At 36.9% G+C, this 27,734-nt stretch overlaps 1 protein-coding gene across 1 annotated transcript in view; it reads left to right on the forward strand.

Annotated features, from left to right (window-relative positions):
• Nucleotides 1–27,734, forward strand: part of NT5DC1 (5'-nucleotidase domain containing 1) — a 126,978-nt gene that overhangs the window by 51,202 nt on the left and 48,042 nt on the right. The gene's annotated exons all lie outside the window — the stretch shown is intronic.

The raw sequence follows: 27,734 nt of genomic DNA on the forward strand, positions 1-27,734 counted from the left end.
AAATAGAAGCAAAAATCAGTATATATTATGGAGCATCTTTTTTATATAACATTTTTCTTAGAAAACACAATTTTATTTTTTTTTAAAAGCACTGTGGTTGGGGGAGGGTTGTAATTGCTATGTATTTTAATCATTGGTCTGATTCCTTTACAATGTCCAGCTATAGGAATTTGTGTTTGTCCTACCTTTTAGTAGAATGAAAGCTGTCCCTCGATAGAGGGAGAGTCTGCTTGCCAGCTGTCACCGAAAATCCCTGCTTTCTTAACTCAGAGGTGCTCCTCTTGCAGCAGGCATGGTTCACAGAAGTGCTCAGCAGACATTTCAAGAGAAAGAAGCATCCCTCTCATTCAAAACCTCTTTTTTTGGTGGCTTTTGGACTTTTTAGCTTATTGAGAAGTTGAGCTGAATCTTATGCTGGCTACTGACTGACGGGTCTGCCTTCTGATTCAGTTCCAGGAGAGAATAATTTTTTGTTTCCCAGAAGAAAATAGCTCTGTATGAGAGGTGGAAGGGAACTGGGGATTCTCACTCATTTATCCTTCATGTTCTTATTTATCTGTGTTAAAGAGGAGCGTGAAATTTATCTGATATATCCTTATAATGGGATGACGTTTTTTGGAGAGTAGAAAACAAATCCCTTTATGTTCTGTAACCAATAAAAATTACTTCTTAGGAAAGAAAGTTACATCATTTTCCCGTGTTTGTTACTCTATTCATATTCTTGTAGCAAAACTCAGATTTCAGAAAGAGGAGACAGTTCTCCTAGATCTTACAAATGCCTTCCTGTCTTTTATCCATTTTTCCACTTCCGTGAAAGTATGGGTCACATAAAATATCTGTGCCTTTTTTTCCATATTAAGGAATGATAGGTAAGCCCAAAGTATTAGTGTTTCTGGAATTGAAGAAAATAATCTCAAATCAAGATATTTTCTTTCTTTTGGTTACCGCTTCTGAATCTATTAATTCAGGTGTTGTATTTAGATTATTTGAAAATTCCATATTTTAAACACTGGTTTCATGCCTATGATAGTCCCGTACCAAACTGTCAAAAATTACTACACTGTGCTTTATTGAATCTGTATTTTATCTCTTGTTTTCTTGCTTTTATCTTGCTCATGTAACATATGATTTATGCTGATATTTACATTCAGCATAAACAGTTCTTTGTTATCCAAGGAAGAAAACCTTGCTTTTGGAGTACATTCAGTCATTCTCATCTCCCCTGGAAGCAAAAAATATTAAAAAATTAAGTATAAATCATGAACATTATAATGCATTCATCTAGAATGTGAATTACATCCTTTGGTTGTGGCAGATTTATCTTTTTTACAGTCACTGTTTCAATTTTGTGTATCTCGGATGTGACACTTGTAACTACATCCTAAGAGTGCTTCTTAAACACCATTGAAGTTACATTATTGTGCTCTTTCAAAATGCAAACTCAGAAAAATTATGTACTTCCATTAATATATATAGGCAATTCTAATTGTCACATTCCCTACATCTAAGTTTCAAAGATATTTCAAACCATTTTTCAAAATTTAGTGCAAAATCATTTACAATTCAGATATCAAAATTATAACTGGCTCCATGACCTCGAATTTTATCTGCAATGATATGGGAAATATTTTTTACTTCTGATTCTTTTCTGCATGTAGCCAAAATCTTGTGGAGCCAGTTTGTTTATACCTTTTAGTCCTCCCACGTGAAATGTATCCTTTGAGAGATGCTTATCTGCCTCCATTTAATATGAGTCAGTCCACTTTGAGGATGAGCAAGTTTGTGATATAGCATTAACTTCATTCAAATTTCAAGTCAGTTATGGCTCTAAACCTGGAATGAAAATCATTTGGCTGAAAATTTTAGCTCAGTGCCATAGAGAAGACTAAGTGGGAATGCCAGTGTTAGGCCATTGCCGCACTGGGGGCAGTGATGCCATTCATTTCCATAGCATTTTTGGCAATTAATTCAGGAGGGACAGTCTCTTACTGAACTTCAGAGCTTTTCTACATGTAGAGGCACAAGGCTGCCACCGGGCACATCTCTTTCCAGGTGATTATTCGGTTTTTTTGTGCTGTACCTTTTATCATTCTTCGGGGTCTGAAGGTTTGACATGCAGAAGGCCAAAAGAGAAGAGCATAGTACAAATGCATGGGATTTCTGTTTATAAGTTCTGGTCTAAATAAGTTTAGAAGCAAGAAAAAATGTCAGGGAAAGGAGCACTCAGAATTAGTGAATATATGTGCCACAGAATCTCCCTGCTTCAGGGTACAGGGGATTCTTGTAGAATGGGCATAACTAAATAGATGCATCTTAATAGATTTGTGTACAATGTATATGCAAGCATATAAAAAGCATGTAGAAATAGGGTAGTGAGCCTGATATACTAAGAGTTAAAAACGAAACTGCATTTTGATAAAGTGCGAGGAATATAACATTGGTTTCCAGGTACTTCAGTCTCAGCCATTTACTTCACATAATGGATGCATGACTTGATTTTTGTGACAGAATTTATAATGAAAGTCCTATTTCCTGTCTTGTCTTTATTGAGCTAGCTCTTTACTGTGTATTTGAACTTCCTTAAAGCATCAGTTTAATTTCACGCTTTAGGACTGTAGTATCTATAGTCTAGAGTGGTAAGTGGTGCAGGAGTGTTGAGAAAGACAGGACTTGGCAGCAGGTCAGCTATTATTCTCCATAAAGTGTTTTCTATATACCAGTCTTTGGCAGTTCTGATTTAAAATTATTTTTGTGTTTTTAGTTAAATGCACTTGTCCTTTCACCCATCACTGCTGTTGTAAACATAATCAGTGATGCTAAACCATCATTCCTTTGCAGTAGATCATGACTTCTTCACCTTTCCCTTCGTGTTTTCCTAGTCCCACTTTCCCATGTCTGATTCTTATAAATTTTCACTCTAGTTCTCTTCAAGATATGTAATTTCTTGGGACTCTTTTGTTCCTCTCCAGAATACTAAGGTACTTAAGAACTGAGAAGCTCATTGCTCTCTGCTGTGCTTGTTTCTTGACTGGGGGAAGGAATTGCAGATGAGATCCTCTTTGTGCTAAGGAGACTTGGAACAGGGTGTATTGAGTTTTTAGGCAGGAGTAATAAAATATACTACTGGCATGGCAGCACTATGTAGAAATAGAAAATGCATAGGAAAGATGGAATCTTTAGAGAGTTTTACGGTGTCCATAATGCAGATTTCAGAAGTGTGCATTTTAGATTGTTGCTGAAATGTAAAACCAGAGCACTTTAACACCAGACTCAGCTGGTGCCGTGACATAAGTTTCAGGGACCCATATCATTAAAAGTAAGAGTTTCTTACTATGATTTTTAGGTGGTGGTGGTTATTATTGTTAATATTATTATTATTATTTATTATTACTTTGAAAAAAAAATTTCTTGTTCTTTGCATTTCTGTCAGTGGCCAAATCATTTTCCTGAAACTCTCTACAAACTATATTTTCTCAAAAGGTAAAGAGATTTATCATGATGCAGATGTCTGGTGTGGAAAATCCTGACTGACTGGTAGAAATTTAGCAGTCACTCAGTTCAGGAGTAGAAATGCCAGCCCAACCTAGCTGTAGATATGGTGCTTTATCTGTAAATTCATTCTTTTCATGCATTTTTCACAGCAAAGGAAATCCTTGAAGAACAAGTATTTTTAATCCTATTTACGAATCTTGTTCTGAATGTAAACCAGACCTGGGTTCTTTTCTTAAATTACTTTTTATTGCATAATCTGTAATACTAGAAAAGACTACCCAAATCACATAATTGATACAATCTGACTCCATGGCAGTAAATCCTGCATACAGAATGTACAGCTATATAACTCTTTAATAGGCTTTTATTTATCTTAAATCAAATATTGTTGTGAACACTGCATTTGCATATCTTTTCTCAATTCATACACTAGTTGACATTTAATCACACATTTTCTTTGCTGTTTTAATCTGAATGTATCATTAAACCTTTTGATCAATGTGAAATCAGTGTAGTAAAACACATATGCACACACACACAGTGAATTACTTCAATTCTAATTGAACATTGTTTCTTTACTCTGAATACTTAGTTACTAGCTCTGTTATAATGAATTTAATAGCTGTTAGTTGTATTTCCAGTAGAGCCATAGAATGGTCAGACTCTGCTCTTTATAGTAGAATTCTGGGTATTGTCTGAGTCATGTTGATCTGATTTAGACAATGAGCTTTCCTTTAAAGTGATTTTTTTATTTGACTTGTGGACACACTGATATATACTTTTTTACATCTTTAAACTTGATTTCTGTAATTCAAGAATCATTAATTTCAACATGTAAATTATGTACCAGTATGTGGTGGGTTGACCCTGGCTGATTCCAGGTGCCCACCAAAGCTGCTCTATCACTCCCCCTCCTTGTTTGGACATGGAAGAAAAGATACTACGTAAGTCTCATGGGTTGATATAAGGACACTGAGAGATCACTCACCAATTACTGTCATGGGCAAAACAGACTGGACTTGGGGAGAATAGCTTAATTTATTACCAATCAAACTGGAGAAGAGTAATGAGAAATAAAAATTAAAGTTTAATTTACCAGTGGCACAGGAGTACAGGGAATGGGGGCTGTGGTCAGTTTATCATGTCTCTGCTGCTCCTTCTTCCTCATGGGGAGGACTCCTCACACTCTTCCCCTGCTCCAGGATGGTGTCCATCCCACAGGAGACATTCCTCCATGAACTTCTTCAATGTGAGTCCTTCCCACAGGCTCCAGTTCTTCATGAGCTGCTCCAGCACTGGTCCTTAATACAGTTAATACCATGTTTATTATTCCAGTCTATTTTTCCCTTCACACTGGCAGTGCTTCTCTGTTTTTTTTTCAGACTTTTTGTATTCATTCCTATTTTAGGGGTGAAATCACAAAATAGTAAACAAAATGAATGCCAAGATTAATCGAGGAAGAGCACTACTGGAGTAATCCATTTTCAGCCCAGAGGTTCCCCTTTCAGCACAATTCATTGGCATTTCCTCTGCAAGTTACTTTAGTCAGCACCTTCATAGTCTTTTTCTAATCCTGCTTTTTTCCAGTTTACCTAGTAATCTCCATTGTGACACCTTACCAAATGTTCTACTGGAGTTCTGATAAAATCTGATCTCCATGTACAGTTCTTTTGTCTGGAAAATCAGATGTCCTATCAAAGGCAAAAATCAGGCTACTCTGACATGACCTACCTTTATTAAAGCTAGTTACAGTTTATTCTGTTGTGCATTTACTTTCAAGCCATTAATTATTCTTTTCTTCAAATTTTACACTAATATTAACATAGAGCCTTAGGTGCAAAAGGTTTTTAGAGTTTTGAGTCACTTTTTATTCTTTGTGGTTAGCACAAATCTCGTTATGATTTGAGCATGTTTTGTAGCTCAACCTAAGTAACATCTTCGTTAAAAATCCTTTCTATTTGATCTGGTATTATATGGCCATTTTTCAGAGTTCCGAGGTGACAGTGGGCTTGTGAGTAGCATCAGGTACATTAAGCTCTTTAAGCTTTGCTTGTGCTTTGACTGTGATTGTGATTACATACTTACCTCACCAGTTAAGTCTTAACTGAAGACTTAAATTTATTTAGGGGATCATGTGTTAGTTTCTACTACGATATTTCTGCTTTTTCCCCAGAGCTACTTTTCCCCTCCTCTCCAATAGATAAAGGAGTTCTTGATATTTCCTCAGGCATATATTTTTCAAGGAGTAACTAGTTTTGCCATTTTGTCAGTTTTCTTTTCCTAGTCATTGTAGGCTCTCTGTTTTATCAAATATTGTTATTTGTCCATTTGGATCTGGAGACAGTATATAAAAGGATTTCCCTTTCCTTGAGATGCAAGTTCAAGCTAATACACGAAAATTTGATATAAAGAAACTCTGGTGTCATTCATCCATATGTTGGTCTTTTTAGCAATTTTTTTTTCTGAGAGGAGTAATATTTACAGATAAATCTGAAGGAGCTCTTGAAAAGGTACTTTAAAATATGTTTTCTGTGCTGAGTAATTTATTTTAAAGGTAAAATTAATAGCTAAGCATGTTTAATAGTAAAATTAGCTCATATTGTTTGTGCACTCTTAAGAAAGTTTCTGGTCAATCAGAGCTTGTTCTCAGTCACTGTATTATTGCTTAAGTAGAAACTTTTACAAAGAACTTTGGATTAAGATATAAACACACAATTTTAAATCATTAGAAGGTAGCAGACTAGCCTGTAGACACATCCCAGTCAGTGGATGTGGTTTTCCCTTGACAGTGTGGTGCATTTTGCTGTCTTGATTTAGAAGTGCTTTGTAAGGCAACCGTCTTGAGCCATTTGCTTTACAAGAAATGAGAAATACAACTGATAAATGCCATTTTGGACTGCAGCTGCTTTTTTTTACTTCCATTTGTTTACCTGAACTAACTGGACCATGATCCTAGCAAGCTGGTTCAATAAACAAGGGAGTACAGTTACAAATATCACAACTGAATATTTCCTTAAGAAGTCAGAACACCTCACTATCAGTGACACCTGGCTGAATTTTTTTTTTTGTTTTTCCTTCTGTATTAAGTGGAGAGAAAGGATTAATTAGCTTGTTTGTTCAAATGTTTAGTCAATGAGGTTTTGGAAAGATGCTGATGAATTACAGAGGACAATATTCTCTTTTGCAAATGTGAAAGGAGACTATTATATGCCCTTCTGGGAATACTCTGCACTATTAGCTGTATGCAAAAACACTTTGCATGACAACCAGAGGTCACTGGGATACCCTTTTTCAAAAATCTCCATATTGCCAGTTTCTTAACCAGGATATGGAATGAAGCAGAAATACCTGTTGTTACCTGCTGTAGTATCCTGATGTTTAGGATTGGGATCAGCTAGTTAACCATGGGTTTTTTTCATTCAGCTTAGTCTAATTTAAATTGAAATACAGATAATTAATTGCAGAATTTGCAATAAAGAGCATAGTTTCATAGTTTTATGAAAAAGTGAATGCAAGTAAAAGGAGCAAACCCACATAACTTTTCTTTGCATAAATATTAAAGGTTTCTTTGGTCTCCATGTCCTCTGATACTGGCTATATTAAAGCTACGACATCTCATTTCCCCAAAATTATTTTTATTTGCATAAGACAGTCAATATTTGGGGCAAGACCCTTTTATCTGTGTAGGTAACACTCATCTTTCATGAAAGAATGGAGGAAAAGGATGAAAATGGAGATAATTTATGATCAGTCTTATGCTTTTTTCCCTGCTTCAGTGTGGGGTACTTCCCGCAGGAGTCAGTCCTCCATGAACTTCTCCAATGTGAGTCGTTCCCACAGGCTGCAGTTCTTCATTTAGTATTCATTAATCCAGTTCATTCTTGCCTAATCATTGTTTCCTATCTCCTATTTTAGATATGTTCATGTTTAATTGGCCCAGCTGAACAAATCTCACCCAGCCAGACTGGGTTCCATGTCACTGAAGACTGGACATTGACAGTTAGGCATCTGTTGTCTAGATTCCTTTTTTAAGCAAAGGAAAGAAACAGGCATTTGTGACTCACATGATCTATTTTAGACATCTGTGTACACTGGCATGGGAGTAGCAGCATGCTAGAAACACCCATTTGTCTCCACTGACCATGAAAGAAGCCTAGCCATCCTGTACAGATTTAGGGATTGTCAGCCTTAGGTGGGGTGATTCCCGTCCTTAAGGGCTGTTCTTGTACTAAGCTAGGTTTTTAAATAAAGAAGTGGCTCATGAGGAAGTCTTCTGCTCATCTTGCACATCTGGGAAATTTCCATGTCACAGAGAGAAACTTCTCATTCTCTCTCTTTGCTCACCCAGTTGCATTATAGCTGTAAGTTACATAGCTGGGGCTGTATGTTCATCTCAGAGGGAAAACTCTTGTGTAGGACAAGTCCCAGAAGTGACCTGTCAGTGCTGGCATAAACTGTTTTGGGAGCTTTTGACTCTTCTTCGTGACAGTGTGATGAAAGCAATGAAAATCTGCTTTGGAAAATGTGCAAGGCAGACAGGAGTTCCCATGATCTCATATAGTTTCAGGACATCACCAGTGTTCTGCTTGCACCTGCAAATTTTCCTGCAGTGAAAGGAAACATATTAGGGTAATAAATATGGAAGCTCAAACAAAGCAAAACTTTCACAGAAACAGTCTTTGCAGTAAGAGAAACCATTGTAGATGTTCTAACCAGTGTAATTGTGGACAGTTGTAAAAGGGTACATTTAGAAACTTTCATAGTGTCACAGTATGAGCATCTTCAAACCCTTTCATTTGAGTTGAACCTGAATGCATGCACTCTTAGGTTCAGTGATGAACTGAAGCTGGGTCCCTTCCATGGGTGCAGTCCTTCAGGAGCAGACTGCTCCAGTGTGGGTCTGTTCCATGGGGTGCAGTGAAGGAAAAGTGAATATTGTTTAGTTCCTGAGAGGAGTGACCACAAGGAGCCATTCCTATTGCAATTAAAAAAAAAAAAGTGTATTTTAATAAGGTAATACTGGAGGTGCTTGTTTTATTCATTTTTAGTTCTAGAGTTCCTAGTAGGAAAAAAAAAAGACAAAAAGAATAAAGAAGTAAAGATAATGAGGAATTAGTACCCCTCTGTGGTTCAGACAATATTTTAAATTTTTCCCGGTGTAGATTTCATTGATTAAAAAAATCAATGTAATATTCTCAGTAATATTCTCAGTATCTTTGTTCCCCTACATTATAAAGCACACTAGGGCTTTGGTTTTGTAGGCTAAAATATAGCAAGCTGTTAATGGAATTTTATAGTTGTGTTCCCAGGAGATTTAAATGAAGCCTTGAGGGTAACCACAATCCCTGGCGAGAATCCTCTTTCCTATTAAAGCTCATCTGGACAGGTCTTGCTTTCATGCCACATTTAAATTGTCCAGAGAAAAGAATCCCTGTGGGAGACATCACACATTTTTCTTGCCTCTCTGCCTCTGACCAGCCTAGCAAAGCCATTGCATCTTACTCTTAGCAGGGGAGAGAAGAAAACCAATACTTCCCAGTTCTGAAAAATAAAACCATTCAAGAAGAAAATACTGGATCCCATAAACAAATAATGAAAGGTCTGTTTGATCACTGATAACTTACTCCTGACCTCATGAACTGGAAAATATTTTCTGTTCTCCTTGGGTAAGTCTTGTTAGTGAATTGTTTCAGGATTTCTTGGGATGGATGAAATAACTTCGAAGGTAACTTGGTTAGGTTTTTAGAACATTATTTATTTATGTATTCAGTACACTTCAGTTTGCTAATTACTTAGCCTGAGCAGAATCACTTAGCTGCCACTGGAACATTAGCTATGAGCCTTCTGTGATAGTCCCTGTGCAGAATTAGCACCTGTGTTAAACTCTTGTTCTAAATCACCACCTGGACCTGCCTCAGTCTCTGCATTAAGTCAGAAAAACTGGTTTGGAAAAATTAGACAATATAAACAACTCACCAAAAAAAAAAAAAAAGGAAATGTTTGCATTCACACAGTTTGAAGTTATTGAAACTGCTTTGTAAGTCCAAAGCAGAGATTTGGTGAATATAACCTTGCTTGATAAATAAAATGTATAAATTATTTGAAATTTGATATATAGTGTTATGATTATACTACTTTTTAACAGGATTATGAACAAGAGAAAGCATACTGATGGGATACAGGGTCTAATCTGTATGGGGTGATAGCTACTTTGAAACTGCTGTCAAACTTTAGGAAAAAGAGATTGTCTTCTTTTTAAAAAGAAAAACAAAAAACAAAGACCAAACAAAACCAAAACAGGAGAGGTAGAAAAGGATGGGAGAGGAAAAGGAACAAGAAGTTATGTGTGCAGTTTAAGTAGGCCAGAAAAAAAGTCTAAACCATTTTCCATTAAAAGCAAGTGTCTGCTAAATGTTGATGCTAGTGGTATCTGATTTTCTGACAAAGCTAAAAACAAAAATAATACATGATCATGTGCTATATTTTGAGATTTGTAAGTGTGGAAAAAATCTATCAGAAAGCCATGTTAACTGCTTTAACACAGAGTTATCACCCTGGTAACTTGCATCAATCTTAGAAGGTGACTTGAACTGTCTTGCTGGTAGATTTTAAAACAGTGTGAAATATGACCAGTCACTGGGCATATGGCATGCATCCACCTTCCAGCATGAAAGCCAGTATGTGGCATTAATATGTATTTCAAAAGCAAACTAACTTCCAAATGACTGGAGGATATCAGCACCGCTGCCTGCATAGAGAGCAAAAGAAACCCAGGGGGAGAACACCACTGCTGAAATCCTTTAAGTCTCCTGTACCTTTGCACCAGCTATTTGCCTTATAGAGCCCTGAGCAAAACCAAACAGGAAAGATCTTAGACCTGTTGCACTGCCAAATATTTTGTGGTCTCTGGGAGCTTGAGAGTTGAACTACGAGACCTGTGTGGTATGTGAGAGGGCTGGAAAGGATTGTTTCAAGTAGGGAAGCTGTGACAGCACTGCTGGATCTCTAGCCTGCATAGGTGCCAGACAGCCTCCATCCTGGAGTTAAAAAAAGGGCAAGTGAAGTGAACCGACAGCAAGTAAGTTTATTCAGTAAGGTCAGGTGAAAAGTACAGACTCCCTAATTACAGTGACCTCTCTACTTAACACAAAGAGAGAAAAATGCTCTGTGGAGTTTATGAAATCAAAGATTTATTTCTTTCAGTCAAATATACCTGCCAATCTTTAAAAACTCTTCTTCCATAGGCCTGGTGTACCAGTTTGGTGATGGAGTCATACTACTCACTAACTGTAGTCGCAATATCATTTGTCTGAGAAAAAAATGCATTAGAACAAGCTGTGTTGCAAGACTGTCCCATCCAGAGGTTTGCTAACAGCACTGGCCTGGAGCCCTCTCACCATGAGCTGCCACTGAATCAGATGCATGGGAAAAAAGAAGGGCTCCAGTTGAACATGGTAAATACTCATGATTCAAAGTAAAAGAGAAGCTAAGTGACTTATCACAGAAACTTTAAACTGACATAACTTCATTGAACCCCTGGAAATGCATAAGCTTAGTACTCAAGATGAAAAGGTACATCCAGAATGACAGCTACCATACCGTTTGTGGGAGCTGAAACACTGTGGTCACTTCCCAGTCGTGGGGCTGTGCTTGTGCACTCCATCAGACCTCAGGTTGCCACATACCATGACAGTTTCCCTTTTTTCAGCCTCCACTTCGGAAGCAGGAAAATACTTCGAGTCTAAGCACTTCGACACTTAACCATTTAATACATTGTTCGTAATATAGGTATGAGAATTTGAACAGATTTGTGAACGTTAGAGATGTCCCAATCTGCTATACTGCATGAAATATTTGGGGTTTTATAATACATTATTGAGCTTCTGAATCATATAATTTGAGTAGCCCACAATATTACATGCCATTTAATTGCTCAAAAGTATATATTACTGCAGGCCTATTTTTTTTCTGATAACTGTATAGACATTTCTGAAATATTTTTAACGTATGTTAAAATTTCTAAGGAACGGTGTCTTTCTAACAGGGACAAAACCTGGGCCCAAATGTAATGATATAGAAGGATTTTATCATTGCTAAATTTTAAACAGTATTAATGATGCATACATACATTGAATTGTCACTTGATCAATCTTTAAGAGCAGCTGAACAGTTTCAGTTCCCAGTTAGGACTCAGCAACAAGGTCATTTCTGATTCAGGTCTAGGTTTTTTTTCAGACACAAATTATCAGAGACACAACTGATTTAGGGAGCTTTTTCTAGTTGAGCCTTGCCTAGCTTTAGTCCTTAACAGAGGACAAGGGAGTGTGGTTTTACCAAGTAATTCAGTTCATTGCATAGGTGGGTTTGTTTGTTTGGATTTTTATAATCTTCTTTTAGAAGAGGTATGACTCACAACCGAGTCTGTGAGTTTATGCTGTGAAGGACAAGTGTGAGTCTAGCTGTAAAAATCTGTCTGGACCAAAATAGTATTTATTAGACAAATACAGCAAGGCCGGTAGCTTTATGCCATAGTCAGTTATACTTGGTGTGTAAAAACCTGCAGCCATCCAAACGAAGCACATCCTCACTTTTTCTGCTGTTTCATGGCTCCTTGTTATGTATTTCATCACAAGCTGAGGGACTTTGCTTCACTGGCGTACCCTCAGCCATTCCAGATAGTGTAACTAAATTCAGATACTTGAGAAATGATGAAAGTACTGTTAGTAGCCGGGAGAGTCTCAATGAAAACATACACTCTTCTGTGAAGCGTGCTCCCTCTGGTGTTTTAACAGAGCCAGTGCTTGGTGGCATTTGAATCCAGGTTTATAATTTAATTACATCATAGTAATGAGGAAATCTTTTCTTTACAAGATCTCTAAAACTATTTTAAAAATTTATGGTATCGTACTGTAAAACAAGATTTTGTTCAGCCAGTGTTTTCACAGAGACACACTAAGGGTTAATTGCAAAATATAAATACAAATATGAATGTAAATACAAAGAGCAATACACATACCTTCCTATAGTCCTCTGAATGGCATCTTATAAATAATCCTTCCATTTCTATTACATTATTTCACTGTATTCCCAAGTTCTATGCTTAATTTTAGAATTAAAATTACTTGTTGGTCTCATTTTGTAATCTTCATGTAAAATCATAGCTTGTTATTTGGTTTTTAGGTTTTGTTTATAAGGTAAAGCTACTTGTATCTTTTAAGCTAAAACAGAATGGCATGTAAGTAAACTTCCAATTTAAATTGTTCACAGAATATTTCTAGAAAACCTATTTTGGGAACATAAATTATCCTTGGAATTGGGACTTGGAACTGGAATTATATTTAAGAATACCAAATTGTGGAAAGAAGGCAACTCTTTATGTGCATCTGACATGATGTGTTTTAAGGATTCAATCGTATTCCCAGTGAAATCGATGCTACAATTGTCGTTTACTCTTTGAAGGATCAGGAGCAGACCATCATGAACAGTTAGTGTGGATAGCAGTGGAGGTGACAGTAAACACTTGAAAAGGCAGGAAGTTGACTGCTGCCTAGGAAAGGCAGATTAAAAATATTGGCAGAGCTACTTTATAGCTATCCAAAGTACTTGTATCAATTTTAGCAGTTTATTACATACTTCAGTTGCTCTTTCACTGAGATCAGAATGGTGTTGTTACTAAACACATTATCTGTGAAGAACAAAGCTGAAATTTCTCTTGCACTCGAACAAACAATTTCTGTAAAAACAAACTCCTTCAATTTCTCAGTATAAGACAGTTCTCACCTCCTACACGAATTTGATATTCCATACTATGTCATTATTTGGGGGAAAAAAATAATTCTTTACCTTAGTTGTGTTACATTAGAATTTAGATAGGTGCTTACAACTCAAAGTCAACTGAGTGGCATATGATGCATATTGTATAGGCAAACTTTGTATGTAGCAGTTGAAGTTTCTTACATGCCTAAGATTCGAAGTCAGACAAGCTTCTTACTACACTGTGGGGAAATACTGTCATGTATTTGATTTGGTTCTCTGCGCTTAATAAGCCAGAGTGTTTTTGCCAGTCCTGCACTCCTGCAATTATCTCTATATCCATTTTGTTTGGCTCATATAAAGTACATTCTAAAGAAGCTGGAAGAGTTTAAACTTCCCAGATGAGCACTTAAAAGGTGTTTTTAGATTGGCATGTTACGTGGGGCATGTTTCTATGCTTGCAAATGGCATAAAAAGTTACTGCCTGTCAGGTGAGATGGAGTGACTGATCATATATGTGCACGTTAACACTGTCCCCATGGTGAAATAAAACATTTGCCTAAACGAGGGAGAAAAGAAAGCAGGTGTGTAGGTACAAGTTCTCAGCTGCCAGATGGCAATTGCTTGGATTTGCTTGTTTGATCACTTGCAGTCGTCTGCAACACAGACATGAAAATGAGAGCAGGAGTAGGAACAAAATCAGCTTGTGTCTTTTGAGTGTATAAAATTTGAGTTACTGATGCTCAGGCTCATATTTAGGGGAACAAAATCCTTGAAGACCGTTATCCCACTGAAGTCAGTGTGAATTTTGTCATGGGAATATGAACAGATCCTTAAGATGCATGCTTTTACTGATCTATAAAATCTCTCAATAGTACACAGTCAGCTATTGTCAAGTACCAACAGCTACATACATCTCAAAGTATATAAACCTTGGCAGAAGCAGATAGAAGTTGTCTAGACAGCTTATGGCATGATACATTTTGTTTCTGTGTAGCACTCCCACTCTTTGGGCAAAAATATTTATACAAGAATGCAACCAGAAAAGACTTTCATTAACACAGTAATTGTGGTGAGTTAATAATGAAAGAGCATGAGGTTCATAAAAGTTCCAAGAAAAATTATATTATAACCTTTCTATATTTTTCCATTCATAACAGCATGTGATGCTGTCCTCATGCTGACATTTCTGTAGGTGAATGATTCTAGTCTATAAATGCAGACACATTACTGATTTCATGGACAGCAACCACTCATATTATAATCACACACTGGGAATTCATCTTTGGCATCCAAACAGCTACCACATCAAGGCACCTCACAGTTGACTAATTTTCCCAGTCATATTGCAGCTTACCTAAATATTGACTGTTGTTACAGTCCTGCCTGCACCAAATGTGTCCACAAGAGACTATTGCATGGATTTTGGTTGTTCTCGCTTTTGAAAACATTCTTCTAGACTGTCAGATATTTTTCCACTTGACTATTTTATAATTGCTGTCTTACACATTCCTCTGTTTTAATTTCTAGTGTACTTTTTATTGTATACTATTCTAGCCAGCAGTAAAACTGTATTACCACAATTTGAATTTCTGCAAAAGGCAGGTTTAAGTTATAACAGCTGGATGCAGACATTGTGTTCCATCCTCACTTTGATACCTTATATTTGATCATGTTAATAGAGAAAACATACTACTGGCAAAACCACCAGCATCTTGATTTACTAGAGACCTTATTTCTTGTATGCCATGAGTGAAGGGATAAACACTAACAGCATTAAATTGGATTCCCTGACTTTTACCAGGTTACTGACATAAACTGTAGGCCAAAAGTTCTGAATTTTCAGAAAAAAACAGCATCATTTTTTAATATCATACACTTTGGCTGTCTAACCATGGGAAGAGTATGAAGGTGAAAACAAATAAATTCAGAGTCAATTTAATATATTTTTAATATTTTTATGGACAAATTCCTGACAGATCTGCAGATATGGTATTATCAGGCACAGTTACATCTTTGATACTCAGATGGTTTCTGGCACCTGACAATTTCCCTTTAAAAATGAAAAAGCCTTATTTCTACTTCTGTTTCTTTCTTGCTTATCTTGAGTCCTTATACAACAGGGAAATTTCTTTTGAAAAGCAATTGTGATGTAGCTACTATGATTGATATAATTTAAAATTGGTCCTGAGAGGAGCATTTTAATGAGAGAGCTCTTTTTGTGTGTCCTATTTCACTGTAAGCAGATTAAGACCAGCATCAATTATTAGTGCATTTTCTATATTCAATTAGTATCTTCTAGTGGAAAGGAGGTAATAAAAGAAAGCCTATTTAACACATGAGATTAACACAAGACTCTGACAATAACGTTCGGATGTCAGTCCAAAAAGTAAGTGAATGAGGATTAAATGTTAAGTTTCATTTTTGGTGAAATGCATTCTGCATTGCATGAGCTGCATGCAAACTTGACTCCTTGCAGGTCTGTTTTCTTGGGACTTAATAACCTTTCCTGCAGTCTGGAAAACAAAAGAGCTGTTTGTGTGGTTTCTTCTTAAATATTCAGGGAAGAGTTTCGTTGCTCAGTGGAAACTTTTTCTATAAACAGTTATAATGTATAAATACAAATTGTTCATGCAATGTTTCCTTTCATAAATATTCCGTCTTGTTTGGCTAAGCTCCATGTAAGTGGTATTTGAATGACAGGACTTTCTTCCTTGCAGCCTTGTGAGGGTTCAAGTGGTAATCAGGCTCTTGCCTTGTTTTTCCTCATCAAAGTGTTTAATCGAAGGTATAGTGCGAGGAGAAGAGAATTAGAGCAGAACTATTGGTGGAGGAGTGGAGATTCAGGGAAACCCTCCTGCTCCACAGCCCACCTACCCAGGAGAATAGCTATAGGATGCCCAGGAGTGCCCACTGCTGTAATATGCAGTGTGGGTTCCCAGCCACCCACTGCCAGGCCTGCCAGCCACTGCAAGAGACCTGAGATTGAGCCCTGTAAAGGTTGCATTAACGGACACAGCTGCAGACATCCATACAAAGATGACCTCATAAAGGCAAGCGTTCTCAATTGACAGAGCCTATAGATGACCTAAAATGTCAAATTGGTCTGTCTAAATACATGCAGTCTGTCCAGAGGACAGTCCACTTGCTGCAAGAGGTCTCTGTTTCAAAGTGAGAGCACACTTAGATGTGTATCCAAATGTATCTTCAAAAAGGTTTGGACTTCGCTGTCCTAATTATAAACAAATATAGCTACTTTAACATGCAGTTTTCTTCAAGATTGCTGTCAAATTGAATTTCCCATGCTAGCATCTCTGTAACTCTGGCAGAGAAATAAAAAATTGAGATACTTCTTGCAAGAAAATGGCAGTGGAACTGGCTGTAAGGATGCACAGTCTCACATGAACAGTTAATTTATTTCCAGTTAGAATGAGAAAAAAAGGAGAGAGCAAGCATATCAGGTATCCTTTGATATTTACATGTTATGTAAGAGGACCTGTGTTCACATCATTCCTTTTCTGCCAGATTTAGATTGCAATTTTAGACTGAGATTTTCAAAGCATGAGCTTGAAATACAGAGCCAGAGACTAATTCCAGGTTTGATGATTAAGATACCCATATGCAATAGGTATTGTAAAGTTTGAGTCCCTGTTGCCATATGAAGTGGAGAGGGTCAGATAAGTGAGATTAAAGCACAAAACCTAAATCAAGTCAGCACTAGGATTCAACAGAGTGGAACCGTGTTCCAGCAAGGCAGAAACAGTACTTCTGCCTGCCTCACAAAATGGGCATGTATGCAGTAAGCAGGTACCAGTCAATATGCATGTGTGTTTCCACCTTTTTTTTTTGTATTTTAAGGGTTTCTGTTTAATATTGGTGCAGCTCAGGGGAAAATCTGGAATCCTAGAGACATTTGTGAGAATTTATAAAAATAATTGTTTCTTTCACAATTTTCCTTATAGAAACACTTCCTCCTCATGCTCACTCCTGGACCTAATCTGGGCTAGCCACTGTTCATTTGGGATCTATTTTATATTAAGTGACATTTACAAGTTTACTTTTTGCCTTGTTTGGATAATGTTAAAACTAATGAAGAATAAAACCATGAGAGAAAAGAGCACAGAATCATAAATAGAACACCTGGAAGATTTTTCTTCATGACTTTTAAATAGATTTCCCTAGGCTCTAAACTTCAAAATTCTTGTAGACAGACTGGTCAGCAAGGACTTTTCCAACAGCACTTTAGGTATAGTTTTAAATAATTTCTTTTTTTCCATTCTCTGTAAGAGAATGATGAACTCAACACACGCATTTTGCACAAAGTAAGTTTTTTTTTTATTTTATAGCATTAATAGAGACTGTACATCTTGTTAAATTTCTAGAAAGCAGGTTTCTTTTTGTCTTTGTTCTCAAGCTAGTAACACCTCAATGGAATAGATAGATTTTTGTGCTCAAAAGAGTGGCATTCGAAATTGAATGTGCCTCTCAGCCTTTCCATGGCAAGTTATCAGGTACAAATGGGAGAGAGATGGCCTGCAATGAAAGGAGCATGAAGTCAGCAGTTTGTGTCTCCCTCTTTTGTTTTGATGAAGTTGTCAAACCTCTTGTTTGTATATTCAAATTAGCAAAGCCTGTGTCATTAATAGCAAAAAGTCAACAGCTGTGCTGCTACTCTTTGCTGAATTCATTCATTTTACTGCCTACAAGGAAATGTTGTTTCTGATATGATCATAGGCATCATTATCCATAGGTGAGGCTGATGAGTATAGACACCAGCATCACTTACTCAATGGGTGTATATATACATCTGTAATACGTAATCATAGTACTTTAAGGAACTATAGAAGGTATCTTACATCTAGCCCACCACTACCAAAGGAATGGATTAGTTGTTAATTTTCTAGCTTCTTTTTAAGGACTTGCACTGCCATGATCATGCAACCTCTTAGGCAGCCTTTTCTGGTATGTCAGTATCCTTAAAATTAGAAACTTTCTTAGCATCTTTAATCTAGGCTTGCAGAAGTATAAGCTCACTGCTTCTTGACTCATTGACCTTAGTCTCAGGGAACAGATTATTCTTTATTTCTTTCTTTTCACCAAGCAGGAGGTTTCTGCATGTTTGAAGATTATTTCTCTCTTAGATTTATGTTTAAGCTGTCAAATTACTCAGTCTTTACCATTAAGCTTTCCCTCACAGACAGACCTCTGATGATTGCTGTTTGTGGATCATTGTCATTTGAGGTCATTTCTGTAAAACTGCTCATTTCAGTTCTGTTCTGTCTTAAAAATTTGATCTGTAAATTGTAAGGGATTTTTCCCAAGGGCCTTCTGCCTTCATGGAGGCAAATAAATAGAAGAAAAATAAATATCGGGGGGGGGGGGGGGGGGGGGGGGGAAGTGAACAGCCAGGAAATAACAGGGATTTGCCCTCTCCATGACACCCATGGTTCTTAATGGCAGAGAAGCAGTGGTGTTTAAGGATGATGGTGCAGCTCCCAGGGAAGCCTTCAGGGATGGGACCCCACAGCGTTCCCGAGGAGCGGGGTACTCTCCTCGCTAGATGGCACCACCCGCACATTGAACTGGAGAAATACGGCCTGAAAGGAGAAGTTTCCACTCGGGGAAGCTGCTGTCTCTTTTTCCGGTGCCAAATGGCTGAACTATTTAGATGGCAAAAAAAATACGCGTACATGTAGGGTTTGTTTCCTCCAGCTGTGCTGGCCTCTTAGAGATGAATGAATGCCTTTATACTACGCTTCACCCTAATGTCTAAGTGTAACCCAGCTCTTCTCATCATTTAACCTCTTTGGGTCTTATCCTGATGGCCCTTCTTGCTACATATTCCTGTTAATACTTCTTTAATACATGGGAACTGGAAATACACTTCTGCAGTGTCATCCATGAACTGGTTTATGAAGCTTCTAGTTTGTTTATTAGCAACCTGTAGCCTGGATGACATAAAATACTTACGGGCTGTGTTTTATTTCTTCATTGTTCATTTCATTTCCACACCAAACAACAGCATGTTTCATGCAAGCCGGTGGGCTCAAGTCAACCTCGTCAGATGTATAAATAAAAATGTACTCTAATATTTTACTTCTTGTCTAACTAGGTGCCCGCATTTCTCTTAGACTACAGTAGTATCCTGAGCAGATCCCATTTCTCACCTTCTTAGCGGTATTCAGTTGAACAAAACAATTTCATTCTTCTGTCCTAAATTGTTTTGCATTTTTTTATTATGTGTTTACCAGGGATGTACTTTAAAGGTGTGTGAGTTGACCTCAGGTAGAGTTTAACAGGCATTTATGTATGCAAAGTTTGTTGGGAAAAGAAGGGGTTCAGTACAAATACTTATAATGTATATGGAAGAATAATCTCAAATATACTTCTATGGCAAAAAAACAAGCTTGTGTGATGAATGAATGTATAAAGAAGGGTAGCTTCAGCAATCTGAGTATAGGTGAAGAGGGAGATTTCCAGAATATTTATCATAATTTCCCACTGATAGGTTGTCTCCCTATATATACTAACACCATGGCAATATTTCTTTAACAAATGATCGATGTAAATCTTTAACGGGAGAAAAAAAAGTGGATTTTGTTGCTTTGAGTAATCACTGTATCACCTTTTTGGCTTTCACTTCCAAGTGTAGGTTAATGTGTTAATCCAGTATGACAACATTCTTAACCATGGACCAAACCAGATTTTTCTACCTGCAGAATATTCACTTTGCAGTAGGGATTCACATTGCAGTAGGGATTATGAAGTTCTGGAGAATCATGCTGATTGAAATATGTTTGTCCAACAAATAGTAGTTACCTCTGCATGGGTTCAGTGCTCAGCCCATGAGTATCCATGATACATGAGTGTCATCTGAAATTAATTGATCTCATACAGTTCAATAAATCTGGTCTCTTATAGTGCAGAATACCATGGTAATGTAAAGGAAGTGAATTATTTTGAGAAAGAAATTATTTCCTCTAAAATGTAGCAACAGATGCTTTTCTACCTCCAAAGTACATCCTTCCTGCTTTTTAGTGTACTGTGGAAACATTGCTATGTTGATGTAAATATTAGCATAAAACCAGATGGAAAAATAAAAACAAATTCTGTTTCCAGGTTTTGTGTATACAAAACTATGGAAGGTCATCCAAACTACCCACATGTTAGACACCTTTCTAACAAATACCATGTGTTAGCAGCCCTCATGAAGTCAGGCTGCAAACTTTGCCACATACCATGTGCTTCTCATTACTTCTTAATTTGTGCTATTATCCTTCACTAGAGGAAAGGATCTGCAAGCATGGGATGAGAGGCAGGACAAGGATTGCAGGGTTGGGCTAACTCTGGCAGTGGGAGTATCAGCAAGGTAGAAGTGTTCTGGGCTGGTTTCAGCCATATGGGGATACTGATAAGAACAGATAAGATATGAAGATAGTCCGGTTTTCACTGTCTATTGACCTCAACAAGAAGCAATATTACTTCTACTTAACAAAAAAAAAAAAGGCATCTGGCTGTGGCATTGCAATTCTAGGAGCTTTGACCATTCTGAACCCAGAATCCTGCTGATGTGATATGAGGCAACTGGGAAGCAAGAGGGTTAAGATTAGGGGTAGACTAAATGGGGCTATTTTTTCAGATAGGAGGGAAAAGGGGGTGTCAGCAAATGATTGTTTTTAAGGTTGCTTGAAAGGCTTTTGGTAAAAGCTAGTTAATGAAGTTATGTTTTCATGAAGAGATACAGCCTCACCTTGAAGCTGACTTTGGTTAGGACCAGCCCTGAAACCTGAAGCTTTGAGGTTCTGGGCCAGCCATCATAGGTCTTCAGTCCACTGTAGAACGGAGATAGCAGGGTGGGGGTGGTGTTCAGCTAAGAGATGGTAGAGCAGCAATAGCCTCCAATTTTGACATTGTGACTTCCATTTAAATATAGCTAAAAGTCCTGCACTGTTCCTGACAGTCTTTGGCATGGGAATCTCACCTCAGAAATGCGAGGATGAGAGGGAGCATATTGGTTCCTGCCTCACTCTCAGACCAGGAGAAAGAACAGCTGCTCTTGGCTTCCTTAGAATAATTTCTAATCATTCAGCCTCCTTTTAGCTTGTAATCGGTCTTTAGTTACCAAAGCATTTTAAATTTTGGAATAAGCTTCTTGTAGGCCACAGGAGTAGAAAGTGAGTGGAAGAGGAAGTGACCCATCAAGTATTTGCAGAGGTGATGTTTTGTGTGTGTTCTGCTGAAGTGTTTCGTTTATGTAGCCCTGCAGTCACTATTAATAAAAGTAATCATGTTTACGCCAGCCCATCATGGATCCTTACCTTATGGTCATCCTCTTGAAATTAATCAAGGTGAACAGAGAGTTGTCATCACTGGAAAATAGTTTATTATTTTAGAAAATAAAATCTATTTCTACCTGAGCAGACCTGGATGTTGTTAAACTTATTGAGAAGGTTAATGTTACATGAGCTGTAAATATTTTATTTAACAGATACACAGGCAAAAGGCAAATGTCAGATCAGCTGGTTCTGTATTTCCATTGGTAATGTCATTTGTTCAAAACTGAAGTGCCACATGCAAAGCATTAACTTTTCTGAGAACACAGAACATGTTCCCTATCAACGGGTATGCACTATTAATAAAATACAACTTAATAGTGGTCTATTCTGTATTTCTTTTCATATTTCCTAGCTTCTATCTTGTCTGATTTCTGACATTTTTTCCCCTTTCTTTTCCTGTTCTATTTGTACATAGAAGAGTAGTTTGAAAGATACCCTATATGAAAGCCATCATACATGTGGGCACACAAGCTAATTCTTAGCTACAACAAGCAGAGAGGTTCATCTGCTGCCAAGTTCAGTTCCATGATGGGCAGTGACTCAGGGAGATGTCATTCTGAATTCCTGGTCTCTACTGGCCAACATATGCATACTTCTTTTTTATTTTTTTCCTTTTCTCTTTCCAGAAATACTGCTTCTCTGGTTTTTTGGTTGTTTTTTTTTTATTTTATTTTTTCACGTGAGAACAAGAGATTTGGTCACATAATATTAACATCTATTTTGTCTCCAGACTCTGTATCCTCTTTTCATGTCTGCTCCTAGTTAACTAAGATATAAATAGCTAGTATTCTTCCTGCCTGAACTGGATCAGGATCTTTAAAGCTTTGGTCTGTTAAGAAACTGTACAGTAAGGAGCTGAGACAATTGCAGACAATATAAAATACAGAATATTTGACAACCGTGACATTTCTTTTTTAGGTCTTATGACATTTGCCTCTTCCTAACCTCCTATCTTACTGAACTCTCATCCTTTTATTCTGTTTTTAAACATCTTTATCTCCTAGGGGAAGGAAAGGGATGATTTATCTCTTCCTGCTGCTCCCTGTTCCTGATAAGTGCCTGAACCCAGGCCCCCAGAATGTAACCATATTTTGCCCAATCATCCCTGCTTCATGGTTTATTCTACTTTCTTATCTTGTTTTATGTTAACATTTCCTTCCCTCTGTCTCTCATTTTGCTTCTCCTGCTCCTTCTAGAATACACACTTGAGCTTAAATGAAAGCAGATGAAAGACAACTTGTCTAATGTAATTTTAACTATCACCCCCTACTTGCTTTCATTAGATGAAATGGCAATTATTTTGAAAAATCTTCTGTAATGAAGATACTTTTTCTTGTGTGTCTGTTGAACACTCATGTTGTTGGATATGTTTGTTTAGACAAGAGAACAAGACACTGGTCAAAGAAATGTCTCTGTTCACTCTAAAAACTCAAAGTGCTGCAGGACTACAGTGAAAAGCAGTATACAATCAATACATTTGTCTGCATCACTATGGATAGTAACATTTTATTTCAGCTCTACTCTGTTTATCAGATAATAACTGCAATTTACCCATAAGTTCTTAGTTGCATCAGAGCTGCAGAGAATCTGGCTATGGGTACTGATAGCTAAACTATCAAATTGCCTTAGAATTAAAAGGAGAGAAAAGTCACATTCCCAAATACTACTTTCATTGTAAGGGATGGTTAGTCGTTAAAGCCACTAAATGCAAGCTACAAATTGGCAGCTTAAAGTTTATTTTTCTTGGCTAAATTATTTCATCTTGGACTTTTTTAGCTTCATACCTCTCTTTTTAGCTAAATTGTATAAATAGTGGATAAATTTTTTTTAATTCAATCAGGTAGGTGCTCCTTAGAAGCAGTGACAATACTGAAAAATACACTGTGTTCCTGTGTTTTAATTCTGTTCTGAAACCTTGCCAGAAACATGCCTCTTGAACACTTGCCTTTTTTATAATCCAAATAACAGTTAAGGGATGAAAACTGCAGTGTCCTGGCAGTGTGGATTTACAGACATCAAGTCCAAACAAGTCTAGAGCCAGTAGTGTGTAAACTGACCTTGCCAAGAAGAAATAGTGTAATAAAGAGCGCAGGAGAAAAACACAATTATTTTTTTCCTCGAATAGACGTATTATATTAGAACATCAAACTGCATACTTTAATAAAGTAATTCTGTGACTGTAGTAAAGAAGTTGGATTAAAGACTGGCTTATTGTCTGTGCTGATGGACTTCTGCCAGTCTCGGCAAGCATTTTATAGCCTCTTTCTGGGTTTGGTCTGGGGATTCTGCATTTCCAGCTATACAGAATTCCCATCATACTAGCTATCAGAGATGAATTACAAGCAATTAAACTGAAAGGCAAGACAATGCAAAGAATATCTTGATCAAATTGCAGTGTCAGATGAGACAAGAAAAAAACAAACCCCAAACTGGGCATTGGGGGAACCTCTCCTAATATACATAGAGGAAATTATATTGCTTTGAAGGTACAACAGGACATAGATCTGGTAAGAGGCTCTGGCAAGGCTTTTATATGTGGCAGTTCTAGGCAACTGATTTTAATTGTTTGTATTTCTATCTTCTGCTTAAAAAGTAAGTATATTTTTCTGAAAGGATACATAATGGACTGTAAAAACAATTATTTTTGAAAGTGTATTTGGAAGATTATTATTAATCACTACAGGAACCAGTTGCTAATTTGCTATTCCAGGCTGTATTTCAGAGATTTCAGATAAGTTACAAGTTGTTTAGTAGCAAGAATGGATATTGAAAAAACTGTATTTGCTCCATGGCAGCATACATGTAATATGCTACAAAGTTGTGCATAAAATGCACATTTTCATTCCTGCTCTAGATCATTGGATTAAGTTTTCTCATACAATCGCAGGGGGTAAATATGTTGATTGTTATGTTAATTGTCATGGTCTTCTTGTTTCTCTTTTTTTTTTTTTAATTAAATGCTTTCTTAGATTTGAGAAAATGTTCACGCTGCCAAAGAGCCAGAGGTTACTAGTGTAGGCTTTGGCCTGCATGCAGACAACTGAAAAGCAATAGAGGCATTCAAGGTGAAGGTTGCGACATTTGTTTTGTTATTGTTTTGCTTTCACTGATTTGGGGGTACACAGCAATACATCTCAGTGTCCATATAGCTCTACGTTAAGTGATATTCATAAAAAAGATTAAAATGTAGAGACTATATTTTAGGCTGTGTACAGATGACAAACTGTCAGTTGTAGTGGTAACCACAAGTCCACCATTTTAATAACAGTGAATTTCTGGACGAACAAAGGTTCTCTAAAGCATGATTATAGTTCTACTTTTAAGAGTCTTTTGAAACTTGGGTAGTCCATAACCATTTTCAGAAAGGTCCTGCAGGCTGGAGACATTTCTTGTTTCTCAAGAGTGATGTTTGTCTGTAGAATTACTTTTGGTTGTTTTTTTTTAAGAACAGAGCCGTATGACAGTTGTATCAAATCACTTTTGTTATGATTAACTCACTTTTACCTTTCCTCTCTTGGCTCTGGTAAAAAGAGTTCTTTTCTGATTTCTCACTGACTCTTTGCTTGTTAAAGTTTTCTTATTACTTTAATGGTTTTCCTGCTTTAGGAAAACCAAGTGTAGCATGTCATAGTGGTAATATATATCCTTGGAAAAAGTGCTTCATTTCTCACTGTCAGGTCATTCCATTTGATTGTGAAGGTTTGACATACTGCTATTTCTCCATCACATGTTAAAACTTCCACAACTCTTTTTACCAACAAGGTGCTTGTGTCTCTGCTGACCTCGTCAAAACTGGCTCTTGGCCTGGGATAACAAGCAAGGTTTTCAGCTTTTATTTTATTTGGCTTTCAGTACACTCTTGCAAGCTTTGGTGATTAAACTCCTTTACAGGTATGAGTGCACATGCAACAAAACTGTCTTCACAAGATGCCATAGTATGTTAGGAATTAAGTTAAACTCTATTCTCCTGGGCCATGTTGGCCTAATTGCAGTAGAGTATGCTTTAATGAGGGTTTTTCGAAGGTACCTCTGCCTGATACGACAAACAGTCCAGAGACAAATTTCAGATCCCAGTGTCAGGAACTGATTGTCTACAAGTAACAGATGGGCTTAAGGGTCTGGATAGAAAACTACAAGAAGACTCTCACTTCATATGTTGAATCCAGAGTTGTTGACCTTTTCCAATGCAGGTGTAACTCAAAAGGCCAAATATAGATTTATCACATAGCAGATACTGTACAGAGTATGGACAAAAAAGATTGTGAAGTAAATTAAGTCAAAATCTTTAAATTAGTTGCATATCAAAGAATGGTCAATGGAGGGTGGGAGCCATTTAATAAGGAAAGAAAAACAAAGTGTCCAACAGTCAAGTTCCTATCTAAAATGGGTCTTTTTTACGCTGTATGTATAAATTAACTTTGCCATCTTTCTTTTAATTGCTTGAACCTCTGAGAGCTGATGCCAAGCCTGCTTTGTTTGTGTCCCCTTCATTCTCGTATAATAATGTGCATTTTCCAAAGCATCAAATTAAAATTGTCATAGCATAGGATATGGAGTATTATTACTAATGATAATGCTGGGGAAAAAATGCAGCTTCTGCTCCTAAAAACTACATTAACAACCCCAAATAATATTCATTATTCATGCCCCAGGAAAAGAAGGGGAGGTTCAGGGGGAAGAGGGAACACTAAAAGTAACATTCCTTTGTAAATCAGCTTGTTTTAATCAAAAAACTCATTGGTCTTGGCTAGCTCTCAAGGCAAATGTCATGGCATCCCATAATGCTGGCAGCATTATTCCTCTGATGTAGGCTATTGCGCAGCCTGACCTAAATACTATGAAGAGCTGGAGCTGGAATAGTGACCTGGCTGGGAAGTTTTGTTTGAGAGACTTTCCTCAGATATAGTAGTCCTCTCACTAGCTTTTGTGAAGACATCTGTCAACTTCCAGTACAGAATAAGATAGTTTTGCCTCGTGTTTAGTTGCAGTGATAACAACCAGTTAAGAACTTCTTTTGGGAGACTTTTTTTCCCCTGTCATCTGTAGGTGTTTGAGTGTGTAATTTATGTAATAGTGTTATGTTTAGCATCCAGCATTTTTCAGTCTTCCTTTGATACTAGTGTTTCAAACATACATGTTCTCTTTCATTAAATAGCTAAAGTTCAAGTGGTTTAAATCTTATTTTTTCAAACTCGAGAACAGCATTACTCACATACCAGAAGGCTAAGTAATGTCTGGGATTTATTAAATCATTCAGCAAAGTTGACCACAGACAGTTGCATATAGAACAAATGATGGAAGAAAAATAATCTTCTATGATGATGTTCATTATAGTATAACACACACTGAGTGCCAAATACTTGGTATCATTTCTGTCTCTACAATTATTACATTTCTTTTTAGACCTTTAACTAGCTTGACATTTTTGGTTGTAATAGGTTTGAGCACAGAGAAAGTATGTAGTCTTAGATCATAGGAATGATGAAAAAGGTAAGTTTAATGTTAATTTGACATCTTGGTTAATCAGCTATGAGTTATAATAAGGTAAACATTTACTGGTGACTTTAATGAATAGATAACCTTTACTGCCAAGTTAGTGTTATTGCACACTTCTTAAAATCTTACATTCCACATGTATTTGCAAAATTCTATTGCTGATGCATTCAGCAAAAAGCATTATTGAAGCTGGAATTGGAATGGGTGGGGGGTTTCGTCTATTCCCAGTATTCCACATGCGAGTCTTTGCAAGTTTTATCACCTTTCATAGTGCTAGTTATGAAAAATGCAAAAATATTTAAATGTGTGTTACTGATCAGACAGTGCTAGCCTGCAGTTTCAGAAAGATCTGGACAGATGTAATTAGAAATTATTGGTCCTTCAAATTTTCTAAACATTAACTTTAAAATCACAAATTGAGTATCCACAAATTGAGCAACTGCAATAGGAAGTAATTATTTGCTTTTCAAGACCACTATCTGTAACTTACATTTATTTACTTTTATGAGCAAAAGAACATCAAACAAAATAGCTATGCAAATTCCATAATAAAAAAAGAATCATAATAAAAAAGTCATACAAAGTTATTTCTGCTGCAGTGTATCCTTTTGGTTTGATTGGATTTTTGGTTTAGATTGAGTTATAGCCCAGGAAAAA

The sequence above is a fragment of the Melopsittacus undulatus genome, chromosome 3, assembly GCF_012275295.1.
Source record: "Melopsittacus undulatus isolate bMelUnd1 chromosome 3, bMelUnd1.mat.Z, whole genome shotgun sequence".
Taxonomy (NCBI): domain Eukaryota; kingdom Metazoa; phylum Chordata; class Aves; order Psittaciformes; family Psittaculidae; genus Melopsittacus; species Melopsittacus undulatus.